This window comes from Pleurodeles waltl, chromosome 8, assembly GCF_031143425.1.
Source record: "Pleurodeles waltl isolate 20211129_DDA chromosome 8, aPleWal1.hap1.20221129, whole genome shotgun sequence".
Taxonomy (NCBI): Eukaryota; Metazoa; Chordata; class Amphibia; order Caudata; family Salamandridae; genus Pleurodeles; species Pleurodeles waltl.
The window spans coordinates 1333192391-1333206002 of record NC_090447.1 but is presented as its reverse complement, the minus strand read 5'-3'; positions in this window follow the sequence as shown (position 1 = coordinate 1333206002).

Genomic DNA, 13612 nt, shown 5'->3' with positions numbered 1-13612 from the left:
CAATGGACTGTATGCAGAGAATCATTTTCACATAGTGTGACTATGTTGGTCCATTCATGCCTAAGAGCTTAACCTTCAGAAACCACAGAGGTGTGATGTGTCTCATAGTGGTTCACATCTCAGTCAGGTTGCTAGAACATGGCCCACATGATGTCACTAACTTGCTTAGTCATTGTAGGGTGTTGGAAAATGGTTTATTGGTAAGGGCAGGTAGGTACCTACACTTAGCAATAGGCCACTAACCTCCACTTAGGTCCAGTTAGGTCTCAGTAAATTAAACCCAGCTCAACCCTTGGTAGCTTGGCAATGAGCGACAAGGCTTAACTTAGGAGACAGAGGAGGTCATTACAACCCTGGCGGACGGTGTTAAAGCTGCTGTAATACCGCAAACAGGCCGGCGGACAAAAAAAGGGAATTATGACCGTGGCGGAAACCGCCAACATAGACAGCCACTTTAACAGTCCGACCGCCACGGCGGTACAGACAAGCAGCGCGGCGGTCACCGCCAACAGACAGGTGGAAGACAATGTACCGCCCACAGTATCACAACCCGCCAATCCGCCACCTTTTCCGGGGCGGATTCACCGTGGATAAAAACACGGCGGAAACAGCTTTTGCAATGGGAAAACGCTTACCTCAACATACTCCACGAGGAAGGAGGCCAGCATGGAGCCCGAACTACAAATCCTCCCTGCGCTTGTCTTCCTGCTCCTCTACGAACACCTGCAACATAGGTGCCGAAGACAACGGTGAGTACTGCACCTACGACATAGGGGAGGGGGGAGGCAAAAGTCAGGGGGACACACACGCAACACCCCCACCCCCACCCCGACCCTCACCCACTACAACACACACACCAATGCATTTCCAAACAGCACAGTAACAACCCCCAACGCCCCCGGAAGAATGCAAAGACAAAAGGAAATGAGTTCAACCATTGTAATGTATCAAAATACAGTAACCAAATATATACAGATATATAAAAACAATCGAAAATCATACATCACGATTAGAACTGCAGGTATGCACATATCAATGTCCGTGGACCACTGGGTCCACAATGCATGGGCGAGGCCCACACTAGATACCTGTCCACAAACGGAGAGAACACTGCAGGGGCATCAGATAGAAATACAACAGGCACCTCAGGGGGAAGGGAAGGTGGGGGCACCTCAGCCGGATTACAGCACCACGCCAGATCCATGATGGGGCTCCATGCCCATTGATGTATCCTGGGGAGTGCAAAGCCACAGTCTCTCAAATCTCTACAGTGGGTGGGTTGTCCACTGTACCATCCTGGGGAGTGCAAAGCCACAGTCTCTCAAGTCTCTACAGTGGGTGGGTTGCCCACTGCTTTATCCTGGAGAGTGCAAAGCCACAGTCTCTCAAGTCTCTACAGTGGGTGGTTTGCCCACTGCTTTATCCTGGGGAGTGCAAAGCCACAGTCTCTCAAGTGGATTACAGTCTCCACTGGTTCTGGAGGGGGACTGGTGCCCAGAGTGCTTCATCCTGTGAAGGACAGACAGAGTGGATGCAGGTCTCCACTGGTTCTGGAGGGGGACTGGTGCCCAGAGTGCTTCATCCTGTGAAGGACAGGCAGAGTGGATGCAGGTCTCCACTGGTTCTAGAGGGGGACTGGTGCCCAGAGTGCTTGATCCTGTGAAGGACAGACAGAGTGGATGCAGGTCTCCACCGGTTCTGGAGGGGGAATGGTGCCCAGAGTGCATCACGCTCCCCGTGACGGTCCCAGTTCCGTCACTGTCCCAGCTGCACATGGGCTAACGATGCTTGATTTGGCGGTCTTTGCCCTGTTCAGCGGTCTTCACCATGGTGGTCTTTGCCCTGTTCAGAGGTCTTCACCATGGCGCCCTTTGCCCTGTTCAGCGGTGCTAGCCTTTGCTGTGTCTGACCTGTTCAGCGGTGCCTTGCCATGGCGGTCTTTGCACTGTTCAGCGGTGCTTGCCTTTGCTGTGTCTGACCTGTTTAGCGGTGCCTTGCCATGGCGGTCCTTGCCCTGTTCAGCGGTCTTCACCATGGCGGTCTTTGCCCTGTTCAGCGGTGCTAGCCTTTGCTGTGTCTGACCTGTTCAGCGGTGCCTTGCCATGGCGGTCTTTGCCCTGTTCAGCGGTGCTTGCCTTTGCTGTGTCTGACCTGTTCAGCGGTGCCTTGCCATGGCGGTCTTTGCCCTGTTCAGCGGTCTTCACCATGGCGGTCTTTGCCCTGTTCAGCAGTGCTAGCCTTTGCTGTGTCTGACCTGTTCAGCGGTGCTTTGCCATGGCGGTCTTTGCCCAGTTCAGCGGTGCTTGCCTTTGCTGTGTCTGACCTGTTCAGCGGTGCCTTGCCATGGGGGTCTTTGCCCTGTTCAGTGGTGCTTGCCTTTGCTGTGTCTTACCTATTCAGCGGTGCCTTGCCATGGCGGTCTTTGCCCTGTTCAGCGGTCTTCACCATGGCGGTCTTTGCCCTGTTCAGCGGTGCTAGCCTTTGCTGTGTCTGACCTGTTCAGCGGTGCTTTGCCATGGCGGTCTTTGCCCTGTTCAGCGGTGCTTGCCTTTGCTATGTCTGACCTGTTCAGTGGTGCCTTGCCATGGCGGTCTTTGCCCTGTTCAGCGGTCTTCACCATGGCGGTCTTTGCCCTGTTCAGCGGTGCTTGCCTTTGCTGTGTCTGATCTGTTCAGCGGTGTGTGGCATGACGGTCCCTCAGTGCCCAGCGGGACTGTGGCTGCCGGGGCCCTCCAGGTCACTGACTCTGGCGGTGGTCTCCGGACCAGTGACTATACTGCTGCCCTCCAGGGCACTGACTCTGGCGGTGGTCTCCGGACCAGTGACGATGCTGCTGCCCTCCAGGGCACTGACTCTGGCGGTGGTCTCCGGACCAGTGACGACAGTGCTGGCGGTGGCGTCCCGGCCGGCGGGGAGGATGGCGGCCTTCTCCGCCGTGCTGCTCTTACCAGACTTTGGAGACTTCTTCTGCCCCTTCACCACCTTGGGCCGAGTCACAGCTGACTCGGCACTCCCCCCGGGACCCTTGTGAGCTGTTTTGCCAGCAGGAGTCTTCACCCTCTCCAGTCGGCCACTTTCCAACTTAAGGTGCTTTACAGGGGGTGGACTGGCAGTGCTTTGGCTCCGTGTCACACTGGATGCCCTGGTGGCCGGTGCACTCCACACACATTTAACACGCACTACTGGTACCTGACTTATTTTGGCTGAGGTGCTACTACGGACCCATGAATTGGAGGGGTGGGGGTGGTGGGAAAACGTTGCTGAGGAAGAGTTTCTGACGAACACTGGGACGGGTAGCTGGAGGGGGTCTGGGAGCTGAGGAAGAGGAGGTGGTTGTAGGAGGTGTAACTTTAGGTGATTTGGGTGCAGGTGCAGGTACTGGAGGCTGTTGTGAGGTGGATGGATGTTGGGTGTGTGGGTGCCCACGTTTGTGTACTTTGGGAGGGGGCGTCACAGACACACTGGGAGTGGACACAGGGGACGTGTAAATGGTTGTGGGGGTGGTGAGTGCAGTTGAGCGGGGTGTGGTGGTGGGTGTTCTGGTGAGAGTCCTAGTGCCTGTAGATGTAGTGCATGCAGTTGAGAGTGTAGACGACACTGGGAGGGAGACGACGAGGAGGGGGACACAGTGGAGGCAGTGGATGTTGCTGTGTCTGTATGTGGGTGATGCTTGTGTGAGTGCCTGTGGGATGTGTGGTGCCTATGTTTGCCTGAGCTACTTTTGTGTGTTGCGGTGTGTGCATGCTTGTCTGATGGTGTGGTTGGGATAGGATGGGGTACAGGCGATTGGGTCTGGGTGGAGGAAGTTGGACGGGGGAGGCTAGACACAGGGACAATGGCTGCCATCAGTGCTGAGGCCAGAGATTGCAGGGTTCGATGATGGGCAGCCTGACCAGAATGAATGCCCTCCAGGAATGCATTAGTGTGTTGCAACTCCCTTTCTACACCCTGGATGGCATTCACAATGGTAGACTGCCCAACAGTGAGTGACCTGTTGGGGTCAATGGCCTATTCACTGAGGGCAGCAGATGTGACAGGGGCAGGGGCTGAGGTGCCTGGGGCGAAGGGGATGCCCACCCTCCTGGGTGAGCGGGCACGGAGCGAAGGCTGAGGGGCTGCTGGGAGGGCGGTGCTGGTAGGGGGGGTGGCAGCTGTACCTGTAGAAGTGGGGGGCACAGATGGTGCCGCCACCACAAGGGAGCTCCCATCGGCGGACGAGTCCGTGTCGCTGGTTGCTGATCCGGTGACCGACGTGAAGCTCCCCTCGCCCTCCGTCCCACTGGTGTATTCAGAGTCTGTGGTGTGGCCCTCCATGGCCATGTGGGATGCAGCTCCTTCGTGCTCCGGTGCCACTGTACCTCCACCTGATGATGCTGATGCACAAACGAACAGGGAGAGCACAAAAAGGGGGGGGGGACGACAGAAGAAAGACAGGTTGAGTGCATGGCTTACCGCTACCGTTGGCGGACAATACAGACACAGCAGCCCCCTGCACTACGCCGTGCTCTTGGCCTCTACAGATGCAATTCCTGGGATATGGCCTACATGTCTATAAGTGTCATCTGTCCACATAGATGACACAGGGGTATGTATACCTGTACTTGGCAGTCTACAGAGGTGGGTTGGAGGGCCACAGGGCCATGCCTTACGAAGGGGCTTAGCTTACGTAACTCGCCCTGGCCTAGGGAAACCCACAGCCCTCCTCCCCCACCCAGACCCCTCCACTGCGTGCAAAGTCATGAGAATGAGAGTGTACTCACCCCCTTGTGTCTTCTGTGATGCCCTCAAGCGCCCATCCAACTCAGGGTAGGCCACTGCCAGGATCCGGAACATCAGGGGGGTCATGGTGGGCACCCCTCCCACGTTGGGAGGCCATCCCCAGCTGAGCCACCGCCATCTTCTTGGTCCAGTGGCGAATGTCCTCCCATCTTTTACGGCAGTGGATGCCCCGTCTCTGGTGGACATTTGAGGAGATGGTGGAATCCTCCGGTGTACCGACCGCTGGTGGACCTTTTAACAATGGAGGAGCGACATTTGATCATCACCTACAGGTTTGACCGTGCCACAATCCAGGAACTGTGTACCCAGTTGGAGCCAGACCTGATCTCACCAATCCGCCATCCCACAGGAATCCCCCCTGAAGTGCAGGTGCTATCAGTGCTCCATTTCCTTGCAAGTGGATCATTTCAAACTACAGTGGCCATGGCATCAGGGATGTCCCAGCCTACGTTTTCCAACGTGTTGTCCAGAGTGTTGTCTGCCTTGCTGAAACACGATAGGAGCTACATCGTTTTCCCTCAGGTGGAGGATTTGGCTACAGTTAAAGGTGACTTCTATGCCCTGGGACATATCCCTAACATCATAGGTGCCATTGATGGGACCCATTTAGCTCTGGTCCCCCCACGCAGGAGTGAACAGGTGTACAGGAACCGGAAGAGTTATCATTCCATGAATGTACAGACGGTATGTTTGGCAGACCAGTACATCTCCCAGGTTAATGCTATGTTCCCTGGCTCTGTGCATGACGCCTACATCCTTCGGAATAGCAGCATCCCTTATGTGATGGGTCAACTCCAGAGGCACCGTGTGTGGCTATTAGGGGACTCTGGTTACCCCAACCTGTCCTGGCTATTGACCCCAGTGAGGAATCCCAGGACCAGGGCAGAGGAACGCTACAATGAGGTCCATGGGCGGACTAGGAGGGTGATCAAATGCACCTTCGGCCTCCTGAAGGCCAGGTTCAGGTGCCTCCATATGACCAGTGGTTCCCTATTCTACTCACCAAAGAAGGTGTGCCAGATCATCATCGCCTGCTCAATGCTTCACAATCTTGCTTTGCGACACCAGATGCCTTTTCTGCAGGAGGATGGTCCAGATGACGGTGTTGTGGCAGTGTGGAGCCTGTGGACAGTGATGAGGAGGAAGCTGAGGAAGAAGACATAGACAACAGGGAGTCAGTCATACAGCAATATTTCCAGTGACACACAGGTGAGAACAATTTTTTTACTATTACATTCACTTTCACACTTCTAACTCTATCCTGTCTGTCAATTAGAAGCAGTATTTGGTAACTGAGTTGTACATTTCCATTACGGTTTCACAGGTGTGGTTACCAACGTGTGTCATCTGCTTGCATCCTTCATGGACTTGTGATGTGTGACATAGGTATGTTGGCATTACATTTGAAAACGCATTTTGTCACTGTAATTGGTAATACACATTTTAAAAATCACAGACTGACTCCAGATTGTTTTGTGGTTCAAGGGTGTTTATTGAAGTGCTAATTATTGGAGGGGGTGGCAAAATGGTGATGGGTGATGGAGGAGGAATGTCCATGGCAGAGTCCAGTCTATTAGTCTCACAGGTGCACTGCCCATATGGGCATAGGAAGTGGTGCTGGGGCAGTTCCAATCTGGACAGGGTAACAAAGTGGGACAGTGGGAGGACAATCAGGGTGGTCTCCTTTTCTGGCGGGGGTCTTGCCATCTTGCTCTGTCCTGTCCCTGGATCTCAGGGCCCGCTTGCGGGGTGGTTCTCTGTCTGCAGAGGATTGGGTGCTGGTGTGGTGGTCCTGTGGCAGGGCGTCCTGTCCACTAGCGCTGGCGGAGGTGGTGGGCAGTTCATCGTCTAGGCTAGTGTCAGGGGCCCCTTGGAGTGCCACGGTGTCCCTCATGGTCTTTTGTATGTCCTTCAGCACCCCTACGATGGTGCCCAGGGCAGAGCTGATGGTTCTGAGCTCCTCCCTGAAGCCCAAATACTGTTCGTCCTGTAGGTGCTGGGTCTCCTGAAACTTGGCCAGGACCGTAGCCATCGTCTCCTGGGAGTGGTGGTATGCTCCCATGATGGAGGAGAGGGCCTCGTGGAGAGTGGGTTCCCTTGGCCTGTCCGCCCCCTGTCGCACAGCAGCCCTCCCAGCTCCCCTGTGTTCCTGTGCCTCCATCCCCTGGACGTGTGCCCACTACCACTGCCCACAGGTCCCTGTTGTTGTTGGGGTGGTGGGTTATCCTGGGTTCCCTGTAGTGGTGGACACACAGCTGATTGACGTGTCCTGGGTACGGAGGTATGGGCCCGCTGGGTGGGTGCTGGGCTGGTGTTACCAGAGGGTGGAAGGTCAGTGTTGGGCTGTGCCTGTGCGAGGGGAACCGACTGTCCCGAGGCCCACGATGGTCCAGGCTGGTCATCTGGATCCAGTTGGCCAGAGCTGCTGTCGTCACTGTGGGCCTCTTCTGTGGGTGGAGTGGAGATGTCTGGACCCTCCTGTGTGGTGACGTTACGTAGTGGTCCTGCAGGGGTATAAGAGCATGATTATTGCATGTGTGTGTGTCATGGTGTGCAAAGGGTGGGTGTGCGTGTACCCCAGTGCAAGCATTCCTGTGTGGGGGCTTGTGTTATGATGGTTGGGGGGTTGTTATGGGTATGTGCAGTGGGCATGCTTTAGTGATAGGTGTCCATGCTTAGTTGTGTCATGCAGGGCTTGTTGTTGGGATGTGTGGTTTGTGTAATTAGTACATTAGCGAGGAGTTGGGGTGATAGGGGAGAGGGTGAGGGTGGGGGTGTGTGATAGCATGCAGGTAGGGTAGGGGATATGATAGTTAAGATTTGACTTACCAGTGTCCAATCCTCCACCGACTCCTCCGAGGCCCTCTGGATGCATGATGGTCAAGACTTGCTCCTCCCATATTGTTAGTTGTGGGGGAGGAGGTGGGGGTCCGCCGCCAGTCCGCTGAACTGCGATGTTGTGCCTGGAGACCACAGAACGCACCTTCCCCATAGGTCGTTCCACCTCTTCCTGATGTCCTCCCGATTTCTTGGATGCTGTCCCACAGTGTTGACCCTGTTGACGATTCTTCGCCATAGCTCCATCTTCCTGGCTATGGAGGGGTGCTGCACCTGTGCTCCAAATAGCTGTGGCTCTACCCATAAGATTTCCTCCACCATGACCCTGAGATCCTCCTCGGAAAACCTGGGTGTCTTTGGCGTGACATGGGGTGGTGTAGGTGATGTGTGGGGTGGTGTATGTGTTGATGAGTGTGGTGTTGTGTGGTGGTGTGGGGTGTGTTGAGCGTGGATGTCGTATGGGTGATGGTGTTGTGTGCCTCTGTGTGGTGGGGTTGTCTATTGCTGTAGTCTCTGTCTGTCGCCTTCGTCTTCAGTTTTTTGTCGTAGGGGTTTTTGGGTGATGTGGGTGTATGTTTTATATTGTGTTGGGTGTGTGGGAGTGGTGTTTGTATGTGTATCAGGTGTGTGTATTTGGAATTGTCCAATGTGGTGGTGTTTTGGAGATGTGTGTGTATTTTGAGCGCGGCGGTGTGTACCGCCAATGGAATTCCGCGGTTGAAAGACCGCCGCGTGGATTCGTGTGTCGTGATAGCATGGGCGTGTTTCTGTTGGCATGACGGTGGAGGTTTTGTTTTCGCCAGTTTATCACTGACCTTTGGTGTGGCGGACTTCTGTGGGTGTCTGAATTTCGGCGGATTCCGAGATGTGGGTCATAATAGCTGTGGCGGAATTCCGCGGCCGCGGAGGTGTGTTGGCGGTCTTCTGCACGGCGGTAAGCGCCTTTTACCGCCAATATTGTAATGACCCCCAGAGTGTACAGCATTCAAATATCACAAAACAGTAATTAAATAAAACACAGGAAACAGTTTAAAAATCCACAACCAATTTATAAAAATAGATAATATTGTTATCTTTAAAATGACACAAAAATGAATAAAATTGGATAAGGGGAACCGGAGATATGAATTTTTAAAGAATTATTATTTTCTAGCACCTAGAAACAAAAAGCGTCAATCTGGACATCTGGTTGCACCTCGACTGGTGCAAAGTCAAAGTTTAAGACCGACCGCGATGGAGCCCGGCTCGGCTACAGCCCGCCGGAAGCCTCGGTCAAAAGTTTACTTTTGGACTTAGTCGTTTTTCTGAAGATTTTCTTCAGCGGGACGAACCTGCCAGTTCAATCCGACCTCCTGGAACTCTTCTCCGCCCTCGGTGGAGATGTTTACCTTCGGACTTAGCCGTTTTTTCTAGGTGAAAATTCTTCGACCGGGGTAAACCTGGATCTTGATCCGACGTCCTTGGAGCCCTCCTCGGATACGCTGGCTGGGAGGTCCCGGTCAACTTCCTACGTTTGGACTTAGGCCCTCATTATGAACATGGCGGTCCATTCCGCACCGCCGGCGGTGGCGGCACATACCGCCAACAGAGGAGCGGTCCGGACCGCCAAATAATGAACCAAATGAAACTCACGAATCGCGCGCACCATCCACCACCAGGAAAGGATTCCCATCGACGACGGCAGAGGCTGCCCACAGGCCGTTGGAAAGGCCCAACCCGCCCATCAAATTATGAACCACCATTCCGCCGCCAGTTCTGGGGCGGGAACCACCGCCACACAAAGCCAGGCGGAAATGAAACAAATAGAAGGAAACACTCACCGGAGCTCAACAAAATGTGCAGCGACAAACATGGACAGAGAGCTGCAGATCATGCCAGCCTTGCTCCTTGCCATATATCTACACGACTGAGACCGCCAACGAAGACGACGACGGTAAGTACCGCAACCTACAAAACAAGGGAGAAAAGGGCAAAGTTACATACCTACCCACTCCACCCACCCCGCAAAGCCCCCCCAACCCTACCCAGCAGCAATAGTCAGACACCCCACACCAAGAGAGACGTACCCGACTGAAGGCCACTGCAACTTGGCCATAGGACATAAAATAGCACCACAGCCATAAATTATCTAAACAAACACCAGGGTGGAACTGCGTGCAGCCCAATCACAAGCCACACCGAAACTTTATTATGAAGCTCACTGAGCGTAATGATGAAAACAGGGCCAATGGCCAGTCCATAAAAAGTCAATTTTCCTTGGCCACAACTGGCCACACCTGACTCCCACAAGGGCTGGGTACTCCACTCAACAGGGCACCATAGGGGGATCCAGGCACCTTTCGATATGGGGGTGGGGATTTACAACGGGGTGGGACTTTGACTTGCGTGAGGAGGTTGGGGGGGTGGGCTTCTCCTTAGAAGGTGGTGGGGGCTGTTTGGCACCGGCAGAGCTGGATGCCATAGGCTCAGAGCGGGCCTTCTTCTTAAGTGGAGAAGGGGAACGGGAATGGGAAGGCTGGACCAGGGTGGGCTGCGATGTGGAAGGAGTGGAAAGGGCAAGGAGGTGGGCACGTTTTGGGACAAGACGGGGTGGGCCAGTGGGTTTGAACAGGTCTACACAGGAGAGGAAGAGTTTATTGGGAGCAATTGGGGTGGGCGTGGATGAGGGCGTGGGAGTGGAGGCAGAGGGAGTTGATGTATGGGTTGTAGTTGTGCGTGTAGTGGGTGCCCGTGACTGCTCAGTATGCTGTGGTGTGGTGGATGTCTGATGGGTGGGTGCCTTGCTGCGTTTGAGTGTTTTGGGAAGTGGGGGTTGGACACAGTGGGAGAAGACAGACAGCTAGTGTGGATGTATGTTGGGTGGGTGTCTGCAAGTCGGGTGAGTGTGCTGCATGTGTCAACTACAGTGGAGGTGGTGAGTGCAGGTGTGGTGTATGGGGTGCATGTATGGCTGTCTGCTATTGTGGTGAGTGCAGGAAGAGGAGCAGTAACAGTGAGTGACGGTGCAGTGCATGAGGGTGTGCATGTAGAGGGGACAGACAGGGAGGCGGAAGAGGAGGGCACACTGGGGGAAGTGGACGTTGTTGTGTGTGCAGGTGTATGTTGGCTGTGTGAATGCTTGTGGTGGGAGGTGTGGTGCTTGTGTTTGGAAGTGTGTTTTTTGTGTGTTGAAGTGCTTGACTGCGTGTCTGAATGTGTGCCTTGGACGGGTGAAGGGAGTGGGGTGCTGGAAGGGGTAGAGGAGGTTGGAGGGGGGACGGAATGGCCAGGGAAAATGGCTGCCGTCCAAGAGGAGGTCAGAGCCTGAAAAGATCTCTGTAGGGCAGACACGGCACCGTGAATTGACGATGGTTGCCTGCCTCTCAGGAGGTCAATAGCCTCCTCTTTGAGGGCAGCAGGGCTGACTGGGGCAGGGGAGGAGGTGCCTGGGGCGAAGGAGACGCCCACCTTTCTGGGTGGGCGGGCACGGCCAACTCGGTGGGGAGCAGAAGGGAGGGCACTGATGGTATGGGTGGTGGCGGAAGTTCTCACGGTCGTGATTTGTCCACTAGTGTCCACCACCGCCGGAGGACCCCCATCGGAGGAGGTTTCAGAGTCACTACCACCGGTGGTAGTAGCCTCCCCCGTGGAAGTCCCCTCACCCTCCCACCCACTGCTACCATGGGCGTCCATTGTCTCTGCCTCCGAGGATCCGTGGGCCGCTGTCTCCCCACTAGCTGGTGCCTGGGCTCCCTAGCCTGATGTTGATGCTGTACCAGACACACAAAAGAGAACAGGGATGGGGAGACAAAACAGGAGAGACACTTGTAAGTAGCTGAATGCTGATACACAATGGCCAGACATACACCTAACCAGCAGACACACCTAACAGGCAGCACCGTGCACTCGGCCCATGACCATAGCCCTGACTACTGAGCAGTATACTGACCTACACCCATATCCTGTCATTGCATTGAAGCTGAGGTAGGTGAAACCTGACAAGGACACTCCTACACCCTTTGGGGAGCAGACAGTAGCTGGACGCCAGTCAAAACCCTGCTCTAAGTCCCATGAGCCCTATCGCACACGCACTCATCCTTCCAGGCTGAAGTGTGGGCTGTGAGTACTCACCCCCTTTTGACTGCTGTACAGCCTTCAAGCACCCATCCAGGTCTGGGTATGCCACCGCCATGAGCTTTCACATTAGTGGGGTCAGTGCCCGACGGGCACCCCTACCACGTTGGGAGGACTTCCCCAGCTGGGCCTCACTGATCTTCCGCGCCCAGCGTCACAGTTCCTCCCACCTCTTCCGACAGTGGGTGCTCCGCCAGTTGTAGACCCCCAGGGTCCATACCTCCTTGGTGATGGCATGCCAATGTGCCCTCTTCTGGTGGGCACTGACCTAGAAGGGAGACACAGAGAAGAAACACAGAGGTCAGGCACCTGCACAATGGCAATAGCTGCCTGATTGTTAGACATAGGGCAGACAGTACTCCCAGACATGCAGGACAGTGGCACACAGCATTCCATGCACCAAGCCCCATCCTGGCTCACAGGAGCGCACATCAGAGCAATCCACTCCATCCATTACACACACAGAGCCCCCCAAACCCGGACTGACCTGTACCTCTGGCTGGCCGTAGAGTCTGCCGTACAGGGGCAGGACCCCTTCCACCAGTTTCTCCAGTTCTTCCTGGGTGAAGGCCGGGGCCCTTTCCCCTGCACCACGTGGAACATCCATAGCCAGAGGCAGGCCACAGCAGTACACGGAGTGGAGCACTTGTCCGCACAAGATCAGGAAGTCAAGTGACCACACAATGAAGAACGCACGTACGTTCCACGGCGGAATGCACCGTCACCGCCGGCGGCAATCATGAAATGCCAAGATTCCCCATTGGCATCCATGTTATCCAATGAGGGTGCGAACAGCGGTAAACACCGCCGAACGTTGTGACGTCAACCGCTAGCGGTCTTAGGTCACTTCCACAACGAAGGGGTAGAACTACAGAGGGCAGACATTTTGCCATCACCTACACATCTTGAAATTCAATTTAGTCACAATGCTGGGCCTACTAGCCATAGGAATCACATATGTCTCTATCCATAGAGTATATTATCACACATGATTTACTCTGTTCCCTCTTAGTGATGACAATGTACATCTGTCAGGTTGCAGTTATTGTACAGACACTACTATGAAGAATGCAGTGAATGTGTTTAGCAAATATGCCTGTGTGTGTGCACATGACTCCTTGTTCTTACCCCTCACAGGTACAGACCCTTGTGGCGAGGAAGGGCACCTTCTGTGTACAGACCACTTGTGGATATGGGGACCATGGTGGAGCGTCAGATCATTATCACTTACAGACTTACACGTGCAACTATTCAGGACCTATGTTCATTACTGGATCCTGCACTGACTCCCGGAAATCGTAATCAGCATGCCATTCCAACTGAGGTGCAGGTGCTCTCCGCACTCCATTTCCTGACCACAGGCTCATTTCAAGTGACAGTGGGTATGGGTGCTGGTTTCTCACAGCCAATGTTCAGCCAGGTACTCACAAGATTTCTAAATGCATTTGTACAACATCTGCAATCCTATGTGCGATTTCCCGAAAGTGCTGAGCTCCCTGCCATCAAGTCAGACTTCTATGCCTTTGCAAACATTCTCTATGTTACTGGTGCCATCGATGGAACCCACATACCCATCATCCCCCCAAGAGTGAGTGAACAGGTGTACAGAAACAGGAAGAACTTTCACTCCATGAACATCTACAGTACATATCCCATGTGAATGCCATGTTTCCTGGTTCAGTCCATGATTCATTTGTTTTGAGGAACAGTAGTGTGCCACAAAAGATGGAACAACTCCAAGAGGACAGAGGGTGGATCATAGGTAAGTGTGCCTGTCACTAACTGACACATTGCTGAAAAACAGCCTGTCAGACTAAGGACATTCCAATGACCACTCTGTATTGACCATTTCTTTAGGTGATTCTGGCTATCCAAACTTGCG